Raw genomic sequence first — 20,792 nt, forward strand, 5'->3', positions numbered from 1 at the left:
TTTGATTGAGATATTTGAAAGAATTTTATTTCTAGAAACAATCTACTAATCAACAATGCCAATGACTGTGCTGAGCACTAAGTACAAAAGAGAGACCATCTCTGCCCTTCCTGTCCACTAGGGAAACAGTCTGGAGAGGAATGTGGAGGAAGCATGAACCAGTGGACCATGGCCCCAATCATACAACAGTCAATCCAGTGGTTGTGATGGACTTCAGCTTCTTTGTCAGATAAAGAGCTCTCTGCTAGGGTTAATGTGAGGACTGACTTGTAGAGAGCACATAAGGCAGGCAAGGGAATCCAAGCAGAATCTAGTCATATGGAAGCAATGTAACTTTGCAGGGAGAGGGCAGTCTTCCTTTTTAAGAACCTAGGCAGCCAGGTGTGGCAGTGGACAGAGCTGGACTAGGAGTCCAGCAGACCTGAATTCAAATCCTCCTCAGATACTCACTAGGTGTGTGACCCTGGGCAAGTCACTTAACTTTGTTTGCCTTAGTTTCCTCCTTTGTAAACCAACCTCCTACCTCCTCAGATTGTTGTGAGGATTCAATGAGAAAATAATTGTAAGGCACTGAGCATACCCCTGCACATAGTGTCAAATGAATATCAACTGCTATTATTGTGTCTATCATTATTACTATTATTGAGAAGAGCGCTTCATGCCTAAGGTACCAGCAGCTCTCCAACCTGGGAGAGACCATGTCAAGTATAACTGTCTCCACACAGACCCAGGACAAAACAAAGACTGACAATCATTAAACTTTGATGAGTCTCCTACACAACATCTCCTTTGGTTCTAACACCAGCCCTGAGCCAAGTCCTCCAGACTCTCCCACTCCCATTTCACAGACCAGGTCATTGATCTTGAGGGTGGGGGGAGGGCACTGGAACATGAGAGAAAACCACAAATCAGCACTATTTATGTTGTACAGTATTTGTATTTAATTTGTTAAATTTTCCCCAATTCCTGAAGGGAGTGTTTGACACATTTAAACTAGACCCAGCAAACAATGATAGCTAAAAGGAAGTCAATGCCAATCACTTCACTGTAGGAGACTGCTGTATAATCTTTTTGCAAATAGCAATAATAAAGGAGTTAAGGCAAAGAGGAAACATCACTACTATTCGGGAACAACTGTGGATACAGAAACCAAGGCCCAGAGGGGTAGCGACTTGCCCAAGATCACACAAGCATCAAAGAACAAAGCTCAGATTCGAACTGAAGCCTTTGGACTCCAAAACTCATTGTTCCTTCCATCATACCACCTTGTCTGTTTCAGAAAAGAGTCCTGAGTTCAAATGTTGCCTAGCATTTACTAGCTATGTGATAAGAAGTCATTTGGCTTCTGATGCTTCAGGTTTCTCATCTGCAAAATAAAGACAACACTTGCAAAACCTACCTCATGGGATTGTTGTGAGGAAAACTCTTTCTAGACCTTAAATAGATCCACATTTATATAAGAATAGCTACTATTAGGCAGACTCCATTCCTACAATCTGAATGAAATTCCTCATGCCATGAAGAATGGATAGCAGAAACAGCTGCTTTCCAACTTAACAGCTGTGGGGTGTAGCTCTTCAACTTTGGAAAAGATGAGAAAAAGCTAAGAACTATCACTGGAAGGAGCCCACCTCTTTTGTACAAGGTGGGATGGTCTTGATGGATGGTAGATTGTGGGGGAGGAGATGGTCCAGGTTGTTCCTGAGGAACAAGAGATACTCTGATGATTCCCGAAACTTCTGCTAGAAAGAACAGTTTATTCAGAATGGGTAACTTGCTGCTCTACAAGCCCAGATCATATAAGACAAGAGCCCTGTGTTAGAAACCAATAGGCTGATATTGTACAAGATGATGGACATGTTGTGTCACTCATCACACCCATCACTGATTGTCACTGTAGTGAAGTTAAGAAATAAAATCCCTTCCATACTTTAAAATACATCATGGATACTGATAAATTCAAAGTGGGGCTATCAATGAATTCTGTCTCCAAAGAGGGGGCAGTGGACTGGTCCCAAAGTGTGTGATCAGCCAAAAGAAGAATGGATTAAAGCACAGCCTTCTGCTGATCCTACGACTTGTCTCCAACACATTTTATACTTTTGCTTAAATCACAATACTTCCTCGCTCTCTCATCTCCCTCATCTGTGCAAGGTACCGACATTCTTGATTCTAGGCCAGGAGTGGGCACCTCAGAATAGTTAGAACCCACGCCAGGAGTTTTCAATCTTTCTTAAGTTAGGGACTTTTGGCCATCTGGTAAAATCTATGGACTCTTCAAAATATTTGTAACTGCATAAAATACAGAGATTACCAATGAAAACAATTACTTTGAAATATACCTATATTGGGGCAGCTAGGTGGCATAGTGGATAAAGCACCGGCCCTGGAGTCAGGAGTACCTGGGTTCAAATCCGGTCTCAGACACTTACTAATTACCTAGCTGTGTGGCCTTGGGCAAACCACTTAACACCATTTGCCTTGCAAAAACCTAAAAAAAAAAAAAGAAATATACCTATATCTATAACAAATAATGACCACCAGGTGAAGGACCCCTAGCTTCACATATATTCCCGGGGAACCCACAACAGTAACTGAACAAGGGGCATTGGTAATAATCCTCCCTGCTCTCCCCAACCCCCCAAGCCCTGGATCACTTCCTAAAAGTAGCCCTGGGAGGCAGTCATGAGAATGAACCCTGTCACTGACCCCCCCCCCACTCCCTTTTCTTTCTGGCTAGGGTTCAGAGAGTGGCACAGGACAGCACATGGGTGGACAGGACAGGACAATATAGCTATCATTCCATTAGCCCTTCCTCTAAGCTCCCTCCTCTTCCAAACTTTCCTAACCCTATGGAGGGCACAACCATCCTTTCAGTCATTCAGGTTTGCAATGTAGGAGTCACCTGTGACCCGTCACTCTAGCTTCTTATTTCTAGCCCTTGTTCACTTCAGACTCCCAGAGGTCCCCTGGACCTCTCCTCTGGCCAACCTCCTGACTGGTTCTTCCTCAAGTCTCTCCTTTCTCCAATCTATCCTTTAAACAGCTGCCAGAGTGCTATTCTTCAAGTGCAAGTCTGACCAGGATCCCAGTAAATAACTCCAGTGATTTCCCATTGATTCCAAGTTCTAATGCTATTTCATCTTGATCTAGAAGGGTGAGAAAGGCTGGGGCTAGGTGGGAGATATTGCTGCTATAAAGGTGATCAATGTCATAGCTTCTGCCCACCCTTTCCCCAGGGGGAGGAGCACCCAGTCCTACTGCTCCTGCCCCATTACTAGCCAGAGGATGATTTTTATTTTGGTCACAATTCCTAAAAACCAGCAAAGGCAGAAAGAGGTGGAAACCTGCCTCTGATTTTGGAGTTTTCTAATCATGTTCCTTGAAGTACTGAAAAATCCCTCCATGAGGGCCAGAGATCACCAGATTAGCCCAGGATTCCTTTTCTCATTGGCCCTAAATCTCACCTGCTTGTTTCTGCCTTAAATTGGGTTCTCACCACTAGGCTCTGGACCAGGACCAACAGAGGACCCTTTTTCCCAGCACCCCAGTCATCAGGGTTTCCCCTTCCCCACAGTGGCAGGCCTAGCCCCTGGCCTGGCTATGAGGGATAGTGGAAGGGTTGATAGCAGTTCTTAGTTTTTTTCTCATCTTTTCCAAAGTTGAAGAGCCTAAAGACCCCTTTTAAAATGCTTATTTTGTGTGTAAGTTTTTATGATGGATGAAATTATTACAGTAGCATGTATATAATTTGTCAATAAGTAAATATGCACATGGGAAGGGTGCTTTTGTATTAGTAGGAGCAAACCATCAAAGTTTAGAAGCTAGTACCCTAGAGATAATCTCAAAGGGAGTTCTAAGGGCTCTTCCAGCTCTAAATCTATGAACCTATGATCAATGAAGGAAAGAAAAACCAAGAATTAAATTGTTTTTGATTCAATGTTAAAGCCAGGCAGACATGCTTTTAAGATTCCTCTGAACAGGCTTTCAATTTTTAATCAAGAATGCCACGGGGTTATAGGAATCAAAAGAATAATTTGGCAGTGGAATCTTTCTTGCTGTTAGGTAACTACACAGGACCAGGTAGTTTCCACTGATTCATGGGATCTGGCAGTCACAAAGTGTTCTAAAACTGTGAATTTATGGATTATAAATTTTTAAACAGCAGAAACATCTTTAACTTAATCCACAATAAATTCTAACTAGGTGTTGTTGCTTAATGTTTTTCTGGTTGATTGATTTTAGAATTAGCAAAATAAGCAAACACAGAATTCATCTGCTTGTTAACTTTAAATATATCTGGTTTTATTAAGGGAAAATGGTGGTGCTCCATTCAAATAGTTTAGTAAATGGAGAGTTACCAAAGCATACCAATAGTCTCAAATTTCAGGGTCTGTTTTATGTTTATTGTATTACTATCCTAATCTTCATTTCTTTTCACAAAGACCCGTTAATCTGATTATGTATTCTGTACAAAAGAATAAAAGGCTAAATAATCCACCAGGGGTGAGAGAGCAGTAAAGAGGACAACGAGCTGTTTGAGTTTGAGAAGTCCAGGTATAAGGCATTTCGGGATAAGGAGGATAGATCTATCTAGTGCTAGGATATAGCTCTCATACTATCTAGTATGAACAGAATCTCTCTGTGATAATCCGGAAGTAACTTCACAATTCTGCATTATGCCAGGAACATCATTACCAACATTATCTCATCATCCTTATACTATAAAATAGCAGACATGGAGTTTGCAGGGCTTTAGATGAATAGAATCCCGGTGTGTGGAAGGTTCCGTGCATCTCTCTTAGGTCTTTCTATTGACCAAAAATCTCCTGAATTTACAGGATTCTTAAACACTTCTCAAGCAGTGATCAAACTGACATAGGCAGTTCATGATAAATTTGGAATCCTTCAAAATTCAAAATTTTTAATTTGATTCCCTGGAGTTGATTTATTGATATTGAAGATCCTGCCAAGGGTTCTTGTTAAACAGTATGACATAAAACCAAAGGAAAAGTTCAGTCTTTGCCAGTTTCCACCATCATAAAACCCAAGATGAGCATGTACGCTTTGAAAATGTATACTGCTATGTAGCAGAACAATTTTTGCCCCCTAATAAAAATAACTTTTTTCCACAGGAAGAATATAAATTTTATTTATGTCACAAACAATTTTCTCTTAAAAGATTCAAAGATTCAAAAGCATTTGGCTAAAAAAGGAATCATAGGAAGGTAATCAATCAATAATTTATATTTAGCCATATCAAAGGATTAGACAATATTAGATGATTTTAACATTTGGCAGTTTATTTACCATTAGCATATTCTTAACCACTGCCTCCCCCTTCAAAATGGTGAGGCCAAAAATTTCTTTGGAGACATGTCCTATTCTTGGAGCTGAGGAGACCGATTAAAGCAATCATATATGAAAATATAATTGTCCCTGTAGAAACAACTCTAAAAACTGTCAAGCTCAACCTGAAAAAAGATAAAAACGAAATGAAAAAGAAGGCAGGAATGATGGCAGGGTCTCTGGCTATAGAGTAAGGGGTTCCCTTTATAGTAAAATTCACCTGCAGACATACAAAATGACAAAGTAAGACCAAGTCTGCCTGTCAACATTAAATTCTGCAGGAATGTAGGCCCCAGAGAATCAGGACAATGAGAAAATGTAGTCTAGCATTTGTTTCCCAGCAGTCCTGTAAGAGGAGCCAGTGAGCTGAGCTGCATTACCAGACTATTAAAAACAGGGGAACTTCATATCAAAGCAAAGGGGACCCATAAGAAAACCTTTTGCTAAAAGGTTAAATTAAAAAAAAAAAGCACCACCTTGTAATTTGAACACCATGGAAATGGGAAGAGCTAAGACCACATTTTCTGCTCTTGCATTTTACTAAAGGCTGAATGTACACTGGCATCCAACTAAGCCCAGCAACTTTAATGAGGCACAAGGTTTCTGGGTTTAGGATGAGCTGATAAAATACTAAGCCACAAATGTATGGAACGATTCCAAATTGACAAAATCAGGAAAATGGATGGATGACCTAATAACTCTCTTATATCCCTGCCCTTATAATTCTGATTGTAGAGTCTCTTCTAGGTGCCCCACCCACCCACGCAGGAGCTAGCAACAAAGGAGACTTTTTATATCCCATATATATGTGTACATATATATGTATACATACATACACACATACATGATACATATATACATGTACATGTGTGTGGATATATATGTGAATATATACAGTATAGATGTGTATGAATACTTCCAAATAATAGAGACCAAGGACAGAAGGCTACGTAGAAGGTGGATTTTTGTTAATACTCAAGTGGAAATAGAGATTTTTCTCTAGAGTGGGAGCACTCCAAAGGTGTGAACTGTTGATAAATGACAAATGGGAGATCTCCACAAAGGAAAGGGAGGGATGCCATGGAGAACATGCCAGAGAAACCCCCCCCCCCCCAAGCCCCATCGGGCCAAGGAAAGAACCCTTCTAAAGGCAGGCGTGTGTGTGGGTGACTTCCAGGTCCTTCTCCGCGCCTCCCTCACTTTTCTGAACCTCCAGTCCACCCCCAAAGCACTCTCTGGAGTCCTAGGGAACCACTGCCTGGAGCAGAGAAACTTTGTGTGCAGGTTGCTGAGGGCTGGGTATGCCCCTGTCCTGCAGCCCACACCCTTTGGAAGGGGGGGCAGCATTCTCTGGTGACCCCAGAAAAGAGGCAGGTTCCCCTCTTCGGAGGTCCATGTGTCTAGGGATGACACAGATGCCTCGTGAAGCCAACTCTCGCCCCCCCTTCTGACGGCCTGCAGGGGGGCAGTTGGCGGGGCACAGCGGTGCCAAGGGATGGCTGATGCCCAGGACCATCTGAAGGCAGGAGAGGGCATCTCCCATTGTCCGGGCTCCTCTCCAACGGGCACAGAAAGTGTATTTTCGGGGCTAGAGTGAGGACGGACAGTCCTGCCCCATCCCTGAGCAGCAGGAACTGGGGGGGTCCGGGGAGGCCCAGGACCCCCTTGGCACGGGCCGGCTCCCCTCCCGCGCCCGCCGCGCCCGAGCATCACCGCCGGGTGCCCCCTCCTCCTCAGCCCCTGTCACCCCCGTCTCCATGGAGACCCCATCCTCGGCTCGGCCCCTCCCTGCCCTGTCCCATCTTCATGCCCCCCGGGCGCCCCTCCCCGGCCCCTCCTCCCGCCAGCCCCCGGCGCCCCTCACTGCCCCCTCCCCAGGCCCGCCCTGCCGCCCCGCCCCCCACTCACTGGCCGGACAGCTGCGGGCCGGGCCGGGCCGGGCCGGGGGTCGGGACGGACAGGGCAGCCGCGGCGGCCGCTCCCGCTCCCGCTCCCGCTCCCGCTCCGCTGCTGCGCTCCGCCGCCGCCGCCGCCGCCTCCTCCTCCTCCTCGTCCTCGTCCTCCTCCTCCTCCTCCTCCGCCTCCTCCTCGTCCTCCTCCTCCTCCTCCTCCTCCTCCTCTCGCGCCGGTGCCTCCGTCTGGGGCTCCCTCGCGCCGAGGGGCGGGGCAGGGGCGGGGCGGGGGCTCCCGGGGGCGGGGCCTCGGGGGGCGGGGCGAGGCCGCCCGGGGGGAGGGGAGGAGGGACCCGGATGCGCCCGGGCCGCGGAGGGCAGAAGCGGCGTCAGGCCCGGGCAGCGCGCCTGCGCGGCCGACGCGGGGGGGGGGGCGCCTGTCGGGGGGGGGGGGGCGCCCACGGAGGCCGCCCTGCCCCCAGCGAGGACGCGGCCCGGCCGCCTCGGGGTCTCCCTGCCAAGGCCCCGGATGGCCCCCCGCCACGAGGAGAAAGCCCCCACGGAGGGCACCGCGGCGGGGGGCCCCGCCCCCACGGAGGGCACGGGAGGACCCCGCCCCCACGGAGGGCACCGCGGCGGGGGGCCCCGCCCCCACGGAGGGCACCGCGGCGGGGGGCCCCGCCCCCACGGAGGGCACGGGAGGACCCCGCCCCCACGGAGGGCACCGCGGCGGGGGGCCCCGCCCCCACGGAGGGCACCGCGGCGGGGGCACCTGCCCCTTCATTTCTCTGTGTCCTGCGCTCTGGGTTCCTTAGAGCTAGAGGCGAACTCTACCCAAATAGGAAATCAGGCTGTTGAATAGCCCCTTCGATCCAGGCCGTCACGGACCCCTTAGACAGTGGGCATCCGGTGGGCATCTCGAGAACGATGTCTTTACACATCATCGATTACCAAGGGAATGAATGTATTGAAATGCATTGTTTTTAAATCGCCCATCCGAACACCTGCTCTAGGATCACAACTCTGCAAACTTGCAAACAGGAGAAGGGAAGTGACTTGGATCTCTCTTATCCTCCACAGCTGACAGGTTTCACTTTAATTTTTACTCACTTCCCACTCACTTCTCATTTCCTTGCAAGCTTCCTTCCCACCTCTTTATTCAATTCAGACTGCTTTCTCCAAGGTTACTAAGGATCACCTTCACTGCTAAATCTATTTCATTTTTATTTTATTTTCTCTCAATTCCATGTAAACAAAAATTTTCAACATTCTTTAAAAAAACTTTCAGGTTTTATATTCTTTCCCTCTTTTCCTCCCCTTCTTTTCCTCTTTGAGAAGGCAAACAATGTGATACTAATTATACATGTGCAGTCATGTGAAACATCTTCCTATTAACCACCTTGCAAAAGAAAATGCAGACCAAAAAATCCCAAGAACAATAAAAAAAAGTCTGCTTCACTCTGCATTCTGAGTCCATCAGTTCTTACTTTGCAGGTGGCTGGCATTTTTCATCAAAAATCCTTTGGAATTATTCTGGATCATTATTTTGCTGAGAATAAAGTAGTCATTCACATCTGATCATCATATAATATTACCGTTGTGATGTTCTGGTTCTGCTCACTTCACTTTGGAACATTTCACAAGTCCTCCCAGGTTTTTCTGAGAGCATCCTTCTCTCATTTCTTATAGCATCGCAATCATATACTACAACTTCTTAGATCATTCCCCAATTGATGGGCATCCCTTCAATTTCCAGGTCTTTGCCATCACAAAAAATTAGCAGGTAAAGCCAATGACCTTTTTGCAGCTTTGTCTATCCTGCCTCCAAGATAGTTATCTCCTTTTCTCTCATGATACTTTAACATCTCCTTCCTAAATTATCTCTCTTAAGATGCTATGTCTAGACCTGAAAGAGAACTCAAGTCATTATACATTTTATAGCTGAGGCCCAAAGTTGTTAACAGGCATAGCTTGCTTAACATTGTACTTGTAGATAACATCTAAGGTGGGATTTGAACCCATTCTTCTCAGTTCCTTGGCTCTAGTGACACTGCTCAGTCTTAGTTCTCTATGTACATCTCTAACCATTCAGCCAATCAGTCTTTACCTGACCTCTGAGCGTGATCATCCTCTAGGATCCTTGTTTCCTCTCTCTTCTCTGTACTTTCCTCCTTGGTGCTTCCATTGATTCAATTATACACAATGAACCAGACTTGGCAGTGGATTGGAGCTGAGACCTGAGGGAGTAGGAAGAGGCAGAGATGAACCAGATGGCTGAGAGGAAGGTGGCACCATCGTCAGAAGGGCGGAAGCGTATCCTCTCCGTGTTGATGACTCCCAAGTCTACGTATCTATTCCTCATATATCTTTTTCCAACTCAACTCCCATTTTACCAGCTGTCTGTCATCTCCCATCTGACTTGTCTGGAACAGAAGTCATTATGTCCCCAGACCTTTGTCCAGATTGTCCTATTTCTTCTGGTATTATAATTAACATCCCAATCATCCAGACTGATCTTCTTTACTTCCCTCTCCCTCAAACCCCACTTCCAGTGAGTTGTGAAGTTCTGTCCATCCTTCCTCCATGATATTATCTCCTTTTCTCTTATGATCCAACCTTTAAGGTGATTTAGGCTCTCATCACTTCTCTCCCCTGAACAATCACAATAGTCTCCTATTTGCTTTCGTCTGGCATTTCAAAATCTGGCCCCCTTTTTCTATCTTTCCATTCTTCCTACACATGACTCCCACCCCTCACATTCTGTGATCCATCAGCACACATTTTACCTTCCCATCTTGGTGTCAGTGTGTCCCATGCCTGGAATGATCTGCCCATTCACTTCTTCCTTTTAGGTTTCCTGGCTTCCCACAAGACTAAGCTCCAAGCCTATCTTCTGAGGAGGTCTTTCTTGACCTTTCCAGATGCAAATGCCTTCCCCTTTCAGATTATATCTCATCTATGCTGGGGCAGTTGGGTCATTCAGTGGATAGAGCTGGGCCTGGAGTCAAGAGGACAAGTTCAAATCTGGCCTGTGCAATTTTCTTGTCCCTGGGCAAATCACTTAATCCTGTTGCCTCGGTTTTCTCATCTGTAAAATCATCTGGGTAAGGAAATGCCAAACTATTCCATTATCTCTGCCAAGAAAATCACAAGAGTCAGATACGAGTGAACAACAGCAACAACTGGATCTTTTTTTTGGTTTGTTTTTGCAAAGCAAGGGGGTCAAGTGACTTGCCCAAGGTCACACAGCTACATAATTATTGTCTGAGGCTAGATTTGAACTCAGGTCCTCCTGACTCCAGGACTGTGCCCTATCCATGGTACCACCTAGTTGCCCCTGGATCTCGTTTGTTTATGAAGTATTTACCATATTAGGATTTAAGCTTTTGAGGTCAGGGATGTGTCTCTTGTCTTGTTTTGTATCCCCAATGCTGAACACAGAGATTGGCATATAACAAGGACTTAATAAATGTTCATTGACTCCCTTGCCTCCAGTCACTCCCTCCCTCTACCAGTTGATCCTCTTTGTAGCTGCTTCATTAATGTTCCTAAAGGCCAGATCTCAGTTGTTTGGAATAGGGAAGGGTCTGGGAGGAAACTGAATAAGTTCTGTTTCAGACAAAAAGGAGTGTCAGCCTGCCACTTTTCCCAAATCTTTACTGTTTCCCTTTTGTCTCTAGGATAAAATTCAGAATCTTCAAGGTGACATTTGAATTCTTCACAATCTAATTCCTAGATACCTTTCTAGTGTTATTTCCCATTACTCATCTCCATTCTTGTCAAACTAGCCTGGTCACTGCTCTTCTCTGAAAATGACATTCTGTCTCACCCCTCTGGGCCTTTGCAGGAGTGGCTCCCCATGACTGGAATAGGCTCCCTGCTCACCTCCACCTCCTAGATTCCCTAGCTTCCTTCACAGCCTAACTCAGGTGCCACCTCTTTCGTGAAGGCTTCACTGATCTCACTAGCTGTGAACACTCTTGAAATAATTTTCCATTTATATTTATTTACCTTATTTAATAGAAAGAAGTGCTAGGACCAGTGATGAGGAGCAATCTTCCGCTGGCATTTGCCAGAGCTCCTCTATTCTTGTTTCCCAGAGCCAGGTTCAATTCTTGGGGAGCTTAACCTCCGAGAAGAGGAATCAGACTCCTTTCCTTCCCATTCATTGGCTCATTTAAGACTCATCTCTCTGGTCACTTTAGTCATTTTCCATTAAGGTTTGGATGTTGGCTTATGTTTAAGGTCTTCCCAAAAGGGAGGAGTAGGGTGGTATTCAGCATGCAATATAAATCAGGTATGGGATAGTTATTATCTCTTACCCACTAAGAAAATGTTAAATGCAAAACACTGAAAAGTATACATTTGGTAACAGGAAGTAGTAACTGCTGATATTCTTGATCCATAAAATCAATTAAACATGAAGCAGTTTTCAGGACTTCTGATTAAACATTTCACATTTTATGATATCCATATCCATACTTACGTCTTGTATGCACATGTTTGTATGTTAACATGCCCACTAGAACATGATCTCCTAGAAGGTAGGGGTTGTTCTGGTCTTTCTCTGAACCCTCATTGCTTAGGACAGTCCTTGTCACATAGAAGAAGGTTAATCTTTGTTTGTGGAATGACTGATTTCTATCTCGTGAGGTTCATGAGGATGAAGATTGTGGAGTCTTTCATTTCTGTACCCAAAATGCACTGTACATAGGAGGTGGCTAACAACTCCACCCTGCATGAGTGACCCACAGAGAAACATTCTCTATTTCTGAGATGCTTGGGCTCTGAATAGGGAGTTCTAGCCCCCAAGACTCATTGTAGCCTTCTGGACCTGCTCTCATTCCTTCTGCAGCCCCAGGTCAGCCTAGGGTTCACTCAAAGTGAAATGTATGAATAAAAGGGGATTCTTACCAAGTAAATAACTTTCAGACTAATCCATAGAATCCACCTACTCTTAGACAATGCACAGAAAAAAATACCCCAGTCCTTCTAGCCAAGAGAATTTTTCCATCCTGTCCCCAAGTTTTCAAAAAAAAAGTTGTCCTTGGTTTTAAGGAGATAAAATAAGTCATGGGCCTCTCCCTCTGCTGTTGACCAGGGATCTGAAATTGTGGTTTATGAAATCCTGGGATTGAGAATTGGAAGGGGCCTTTGAGATCTTCCAGTCCAATATTCTCCAAAGTAGGGGCAAAGGAAAGGGGGTGCTATGTCTTTATCCCAAGGGATGCATGATCAACTTGTTGAGGGAAGGAAGGAAGACTGGTCACATCCTTTCTTCCCTGAGATAGCCAATCATGGGGTTTGCCTCCTATACAGTCATCTCTATCTTTATCCTGTTAGCTAATAATAATAGCTGACATTTATATTTGTATAACCTTTTAAGGGTTGCAAAGTGTTTTACGAATATGATCTCATTTGATCCTCCACAACAACCCTGGGAAGTAGGTGGCAAAGTAGGTAAGAGTATGTTGCCTGGAGAGAGGAAGACTTATCTTCTTGAGTTCAAATCTTGCCTCAGACTCTTACTAGCTGAGTGACCCTGGTCAGGTCAAGTATCCCTATTTGTCTCAGTTTCTTCATCTGTAAAATGAGTTGGAGAAGGAATTAGCAAATGCTCTAATATCTTGCCAAGAACAACCTATAAAGGTTATAAAAGTCAGATACAACTGAAAAATAACCAAACAGCAATACCAACAATAATATATGTTAGCTCTTAATGTAATATATAAAGTGAAGCATATTGTTGTGCCATTTTTGATTACATTTGTTTCGAGGGTTTTGGTTTTTTTCTTGGAGGAAGAACAGGCGAGACAGAGAAGAATAGGTATTTAGCACAGCAGAGTCTAATAAATACAGATCGACTAACTAAATAATGGTTTTTAAAAATCCTTTTGAAAAAGAGAATTATACTCATTTCTCAGGGAGAAAAATGTGCTGCTGGGGAGCGGTGCATGATCAAAAAGGGATGGAGACCAGCAATCTAATAGATTCCTGTTGTATTTACACATTGGAGGAGCACAGTGGAAGCCAGAGAGTGATTTCCAAGTGATATCCCAGCAAGAGCTGAATTGGGCTTTGAACCTGTCTCTGGCTTCCAAGTCCTGGGTTCCTTTCACTACCCAACTCTAAGTGAATCCTCTTCTTCCATAGCCCTCCTCCCCCTCTTCTTTTTTTCCTTCTTCCACCTCCTCTTTCTCTTTTTCCTCCCCCCCTCTTCTTCTTCCTCCTCCTCCCTGCTTTTGCTTCTTTCTCCCTCCCATTTGACCTTCATAGGAAAGGGCAGGGCAGAAAGCATGCCTCTTCAACCCCTTAGTCACTGAGGAAGCATCAAGAGTCCCTTGTGTCATCTTAGGTAGGTGCACATGGTACATTCCTGGGAGATGCCCTTCAGACCAAGGGCCATGCCCTGGCATCATAAAGTTGGCTGGGGATTCATCCATTTGATAAAGGTTCACCATCAACTCTACCGGGCCTTATACTTAGATCCCCACGACTGATACCAAGTTCACAGGGCTGGTCCTCTCACCGATGTGACCCCTTGAACTTGATTGTTATCTCATGTGAATGGGACAGAGTGACTGGGTAGCCCAACAAGCATTAACTAATCACCTCCTTGGGCTGTAGGTAACATAAACTAAACAAAACAGAAAGACAATTCATAATTTTGGGGAAATTATGTTCCATCTAGGACATTCTATAAATATATGATACATAATATGCATGTGTGATATATAAATATATGTCAAGTTTGCACTACAAATGTGATATATATGAAATGGTAGACTATAAACATACATGATACACACATGTGGCGCATATACCATGTACCACAAACATGATATGCCATGTGAATACATCGAATGCCTATGTGATATATGCATGCTATGTCTGAATGCAACACATATTTGTGATACAGAAAACATATGCATATTACAAGTATATGTGATACACATATGTTATATGATATACTTATAAATATGTATGATGTATGATACCTATGCACGATAAATACAAATATATGATCTACTACAAATATATATGCATATAATATATATGGCATACTATACACATATATGATATAACATGGTATAAAAGCATAATATATGATATACAACAAATATATGATATCTATATGATAAAATACATATTTTATATATAGTAATATAGATAAATCATAATTTGGCAGCTATATATTCCAGGGGAAAAAGCACTGGATCTTTGAGTCAGGAAGACCTGAGTTCTGTCCTGGCTAAGACATTTACTAGCTGTATGACCTTAGATAAGGGTAAGTCCCTTAGCTATTGTCACCTGTAAAATGGGAATATTAACAACACCTACCTCTCCGAGATGACTTAGCAATTAGATAGCACAGGGGATCGGGCACTGGACTTTCCAGTAAGGAAGATCTGAGTTCAGAATCCTCCTCAAGTACGTGCTAGCTATGTGATCCTGAATAAGTCACGACCCTCTCTGATTCAGTTTGCTCATCTGTCAAATGGGTGTATCGACAGTACCTCAAGATGGTTGTAAGGATCAAATGAAATAATTTTTATAAAGAACTTCGCAAACCTTAAAATGTTATAGAATTGTCCTCTATTGTTATGGCTATTATGATAATTTGAGGAGCAAGGATCTAACACTCCCCAGAGAAATAAATTCTTAAATTTATTGCTCATGGCACAGTATTCTTTGCCAAGGGAAATCACAGCTCCCTGAACATCAAAGTTGGCAACACTAAGGAAGACGCAGTTGTGGTTTCTCTTTAATAAAAAGTGTTTTTGTTGAGTCCTTGGTGAGTTCAAGGTCTAACGTGTTTTGAGGTTAGGTTCTACATGCAATAGACAAGTTGTGTTTATTTTGTGAATTCTATGCTTATTGAACCCCATAGACTAGGAAGGTAGGTCAAATTTATATTAAACTAAATTATTTTGTAAATTTTCTTTTATCAAGAATAACCTGACCTCCAAAATTTTGTGTCCCTTGTAGCAAAACTCAAAAGTGTAGCCTGGTAAGCCTTTTGAGAACCCCAGAACCAAAGGAGTCAGGAGAGGTTTGCCAGAGCTCTGAGCCAGAAGACAAAAAGGCAGGCATTGTAGACAAGGCCACAGTTTAGGTAAAAGGACAGAAAGTCAAGTATTGACTTTGGAGAACAGCAGATAGACCAGTTTATCTGGTACCAGATTGATTATTACATTTTTCATTGTGGGCATTTGCACTTTAGAAATGGGCAACCCATAAATCAGGGCTTGGTTGATTGGTTTGTTGACTGTTGAGATTAGAGAAAGTGAAAGAGAAAAATCTTAATGATTTGGTGTAAGCTTAAAAGTATCAATGACATTCTACCCTCTAGCCAGTTGTTAAATATTTACAAATACATCCATAACTGGAACAAAGTATAAAGCAAAGTTATGTACATTAGACTGTAAACTCCTTGAAGGTAGAGGCTGACTTTTGCTTATTTTGTATTCCTAGCCTTAGCCTACCTTACACATAGTAGGCACTTAATCCATGTTTATTGAATGAATGAATGAACATGCATAAAGTATGATAAATTAGGTGAGATCCAGATCCTGGTGGACTTTTATGTGTCTAAGTGAGGAATTTGTATTTTGTTCTAGAGGCAACAGGGAGACATTGAAACGAAAGATAGCTCTGGCTATGGTGCGGATGCATGGAAAAAGGCTATAGAGTGGATAGGAGTCCTTTTAGGAGATGGTTGCAATTGTCCTGACAAATCACTTATTCTTTTGGGGACCCTATTTCCCAGATGTTTTAGTTCTTTAAGACTAGGGTCAAAATGCTACCTCCTAAAAGAGTTGGGATTCCCCTAGTCCCTCCCAACCGCTGAAATTACTCCGCATTTATTTTGTGCTTCTATTTATGTTTTGCTCTCCCCAAATAGAATATAAACTCCTTGAGGGCAAGGCTCTTTTTCTCTCTCTGTCTTTATTTCTCTAGCAGTGCCTGGCTATCTAGTAAGACTTCACAAGAGCTTGCTGAAGCCAACCAGTTGTTAAATATTTACCAATACATCCCCGACTGGAACAAAATATAAGGAAAGTTACGTACATTGGATTGTAAACTCCTTGAAGGTAGGGACTCGCTGTGGCTTCACCTTCTCAGGCAGCTGGGTGGTACAGGGGATAGAGGCCTGGAATCGGGAAAACTCATCTCAAAAGCTCAAATCTAACTAACCTCAGATACTTACTAACTTTGTGACCCTGGACAAGAAATAGGATCCCATTTGCCTCAGTTTCCTCATCTGTAAGATGAGCTGGAGAAGAAAATGGCAAGTCACTCCAGTATCTCTGCCAAGAAAACCCCAAATGGGGTCATGAAAAGTCAAACACAACTGAAGTGAAAGGACTGAACAAGATCCTTTCCAGCTCAAAATCCTATTATTTTTAACAAGCCAAAATCAATCCATATTGATGTATTGAGAACCTACTCTATGGAAGGTCTGTTGCTATTGGAGAAAGCAACAGGAGAATCTACTGCCTTAACTTTAAGGAATGGGATGGGGCTTGGGAGGAGCAAAGTTACATAAATGGACATACTTCAGCCTGGGGGTCAGCAGATCGGGGTTTGGTTGGTCTCAGCTATTCCAAATACCCTCCCTGTATAAACCACCTCTCAGGATCTGGGCCTCATTTTCCCCATCTGAAAAATGAGGTATAGAAGGGGCTAGATGGTGATAACAAATCATTTTTTTCACAACGCCTTTTCAAGGCTTACCTCTTAAAATACTCTCCAGATTTTCTGTAGCAATGCTGTGTTTCTCCATGCAAGGATGATAGGCAAGGGGAGGGAAGGAGCCACCACCCCCCACCATCCCCACCCCCACCACGCCACCCCAACCAACAACAAAAACAACAAAGGAATGTTTTCTTTCAGAAGGTGGATCTTCAACTCAGATTTAAAGGAAACCAGGAATAGAGAAGAGTATGTAGAGCCTTCCAAACTTAGGGGACAATCTGAGAAAATGCCAAGAGACTGGAGATGGAGCATCCCTAGCCAGGAACAAGTAGAAGGTCAATGTCAGTGGATCACAGCCTTCCATCTGCGCTTTATTATTTGACTGTGACATATTCTATTCATTTTGTTTCTCGGATTAAATAATATCTAATGTCTTTTCCTCCTTGAATAGCCTATCCATGGCCCTGTTCTCATTTGGAGACTGCTCACAGTCCAAGGAAGGCTGGTCTGACAGCTAGCCTGGGCAGCAGAATGTGGGAGTATCAGCTCCTAGGACACCAAGGCCAATGGTCCTAGGGATTGCTTTCCCCGATGAAGGCTATATCACAGTTTGGCTGCTAGAAGCTGAGTCAGCTCTGTGACATGGAGGCCAAAAATGTAATGAGACATCAGGAGGTAGCTTCCAGCAGGAGAGAGGTGATTTTCCCTCCTCAGCTCTGCCCTGCATCTTCACAAGGGGATGACAGGTGTGGCTGGGCAGCTGCCTCTCAAATTGCATCAAGAAGAAAATGTTTGTACAAGTCATTGGGGAAAATAAAACAAAGGCCAAAATAAATCCATCAAGGATCTGGGTGTGCCGGGGTGAACCTGGAAGAGCGCAGTGCGAGATTTGCCTCCCACTCCCACTGTGACTATGAACAAGTCACCTCACCTTGGCATTTTAGAACACACGGAAGAGCAGATGTTGACCTGATTGGGTGAATGGAACTTTCCTCTCCCCATATCAATGAAATCTCAGGTCCAATCCCCCATCCTTAAGGGGATCACAGGGTTTTAACAAGGCTTCTAAACATATTAATAATTCATTACCTGTTCCTTGCTTTCTATAATGACTTCAGGGTGTGGGAGGAGAGAGTCAATTGAACAGAGACACCAAATCCAGATCCATCTCTCTGTGATGTCCCCCAAGACCCCTAGTGGGGTCCTCTAGGCCACATAGAACAGCAGGACGACCTTTAATCTTCTTAAGTCTTCTCAGCTCCAGGCTAACGATGAACTGGTTCTTCTTTCTTCAGTCCATCCTATTTAAAAGAAATGGAAAACCTTTCACCAGCCTAGAGGCCCTCCTCTGAGCCCCCCCCCCCCATTCCATAGTGGGTTCTTGTGCCAGTGACACAGATCTCTTGCTGTGGTCTGTGGAGAGTACAATGGGATCATCCTTGCCTTATTCCTCCTATCACTTTCATATTCTTGGAAATCCTGCCTCCCTGACTTAATACAACCCAGACTTTGCATTCATAAAATACATTTATTTATTTTCTTCAACCACATGTAAAGATAGTTTTCAACAGTCATTTTTTTGGTAAGGCTTTGAGTTTCACATTTTTCTCCCTTCCTCCCTTCCTTCCTCCCGCCCCTGACAGAATTGTCTAATATAGGCTAAGCATGCATAACTAAGTTAAACATGTTTTCATATTAATCATGTGAAAGAAGAATCAGAACAAAAGGGAAAAAACCACAAGAGGGGAAAAAACTAAAGCATCAAACAAATTTAAAAAATTGAAAATAGAAAGCTTTGGTTTGCATTCAGATTCCATTGTTCCTTCTCTGGATGTGAATGGTAGTTTCCACCACAAGTCCTTTAGAATTATCTATGATTATTGTACTGTAGAGAAAACCAAGTCCATCTGAGTTGATCATCACACAATGTTGTTATTATTGCATTCACTTTCAATGACTATTGTTCCCTCTAGTGATATGATCTATACAACTGTCCTGGGACCTCCTCAACATCCTTTGGACTTTAACTTGTTCTGGGTGGCTCTGGAAGGAAGAATTCATGTCAATCCTAACTGACATTTTTATGGACTTTCAGGTTTACATTATATTTGAAATCATATCTATATGTTCTCATTTGATTCTGACAGTATGCTTGGGAAGTAAGTACTGCAGGGGTGAGCCCGATGTTAATGATTCCTAAAGCCTCATTGGTTTGCTGGGCGTCACATAGCTGGGAAGGACATTTGAGGACATTTCTAAAGGAATTTTTTTGCAAGGCAAATAGGGTTAAGTGGCTTGCCCAAGGCCACACAGCTAAGTAATTATTAAGTGTGTGAGACTGGATTTGAACCCAGGTACTCCTGACTCCAGGGCCAGTGCTTTATCCACTGCACCACCTAGCCGCCCCTAAAGCATTTTTTTAAATATACATTCTCTTCTGTGAATCTCATACATTCTGTGAGAGAAGTCCTATAGGAATTACCACCCTACAGAGGTTGCTGCCCTAGGTTATTCAGCTCATCTATTTTTGAAAGGCAAATGGGGTGGAGTGGCTTGCCCAAGGCCACACAGCTAGGTAATTATTAAGTGTCTGAGGCCGAATTTGAACCCAGGTCCTCCTGACTGCAGGGCTGGTGCTCTATCCACTGCACCACCTAGCCACCCCCAATCAAGTGGGATTTCAACAAAAGTCCCCTTGACTCCATATCTAGCTGGTGCTCTAACCACTGGACCACTCTGCTAAATTCAGAGGTTACAGAGTTGAGCAGGAGGGAGTCTTGGTCCAATCTAAATATATATAATACATATATATATATATGTATGTATGTATGTATGTATGTATATTTAGATTTTTGCAAGGCAAATAGAATTAAGTGGGTTGCCCAGGCCCACACAGCTAGGTAATTATTAAGTGTCTGAGGCCAGATTTGAACTCAAGGACTCCTGACTCCAGGGCCGGTGCTCTATCTACTGCGCCACCTAGCCGCCCCTTGCACCAATCTTTTAACTCTCCAAGGATGTCCATTATATCATCAACAAGTAGGGAAAGAGAATAATCATTCGGATATCATCTACTATGTGCCTTTACAAGGTTATCCCATTTGACCACGACAATCTTGCAGGGTGGCTACTATTATTACTTTTATTTTACGGGAGAAACTGAGACAGACAAAAGTTTCCAACATCATTCCCAGCCAGCTGCTATTATACTCTTATTCCATATGGGGAAACTGAGGCAGACAGGGTTAAGTAATTTGCCCAGAATCACTTGCAGCTAGGTGGTCACATAGCTAGTAACTAACTGAGACTGGATTTGAACACAGGGAGATGAATCTTCCTGCCTCTAGGCCATGCTACTCTAATGGGGTTGAAGTCCTCTTCCAACTCTTAAGGTTTTGTGATTCTTTAGTTAATCTCCATAGATCTAGGGTATCTGTCTGAAAAGTCCAAGAATAAAAAATTAGAAGCCAGACTCAAACAATTACTGGAGGACTGGTACTGTCTTGGGACATCAGAGAACACGGGTTCCGATCTGGGTACTCGATCGCCTCTGTGACCTTGGGTGAGTCATTAGTTCTGTGTAAAATGGGCTCCTTGGACCAAGATTCCTTCCAGCTCAAAGTCCTGTGATCTGATTCTCTTCTTGTCTTTCTGTCTGTGACTCGATTGCCACAAGCAGAGAGACCAGGACACTGCAGAGTTTTTTTCAGCTCTCCAAAGTTGGAGAGGAGAAGAGATGCTCTGTGTTCTGAGCCCAGATGGATGTTGCCATCTGGCCCATGTTCTCCTCCTCCTGGAAGTGTCTTTAGCAGCTTGGACTATGTGGGCATGGACCTGGAAGCTTCTCCCAAG

At 43.7% G+C, this 20,792-nt stretch overlaps 1 protein-coding gene across 2 annotated transcripts in view; it reads right to left on the reverse strand.

The window, feature by feature from the left end:
- RNF24 (ring finger protein 24) overlaps nucleotides 1-20,792 on the reverse strand; it is a 101,913-nt gene that overhangs the window by 75,471 nt on the left and 5,650 nt on the right. Inside the window, exon 2 of one of the 2 annotated variants that reach the window (XM_074196064.1) lies at nucleotides 18,030-18,241. The gene's annotated coding sequence lies outside the window, so the exon portion shown is untranslated. Of the gene's footprint in view, nucleotides 1-7,257; nucleotides 7,352-18,029; nucleotides 18,242-20,792 lie in introns of those variants that run through there. The other variant, XM_074196068.1, reaches the window with a different exon arrangement.

This window comes from Macrotis lagotis, chromosome 1 (assembly GCF_037893015.1).
Source record: "Macrotis lagotis isolate mMagLag1 chromosome 1, bilby.v1.9.chrom.fasta, whole genome shotgun sequence".
In the NCBI taxonomy this organism is placed as follows: Eukaryota; Metazoa; Chordata; class Mammalia; order Peramelemorphia; family Peramelidae; genus Macrotis; species Macrotis lagotis.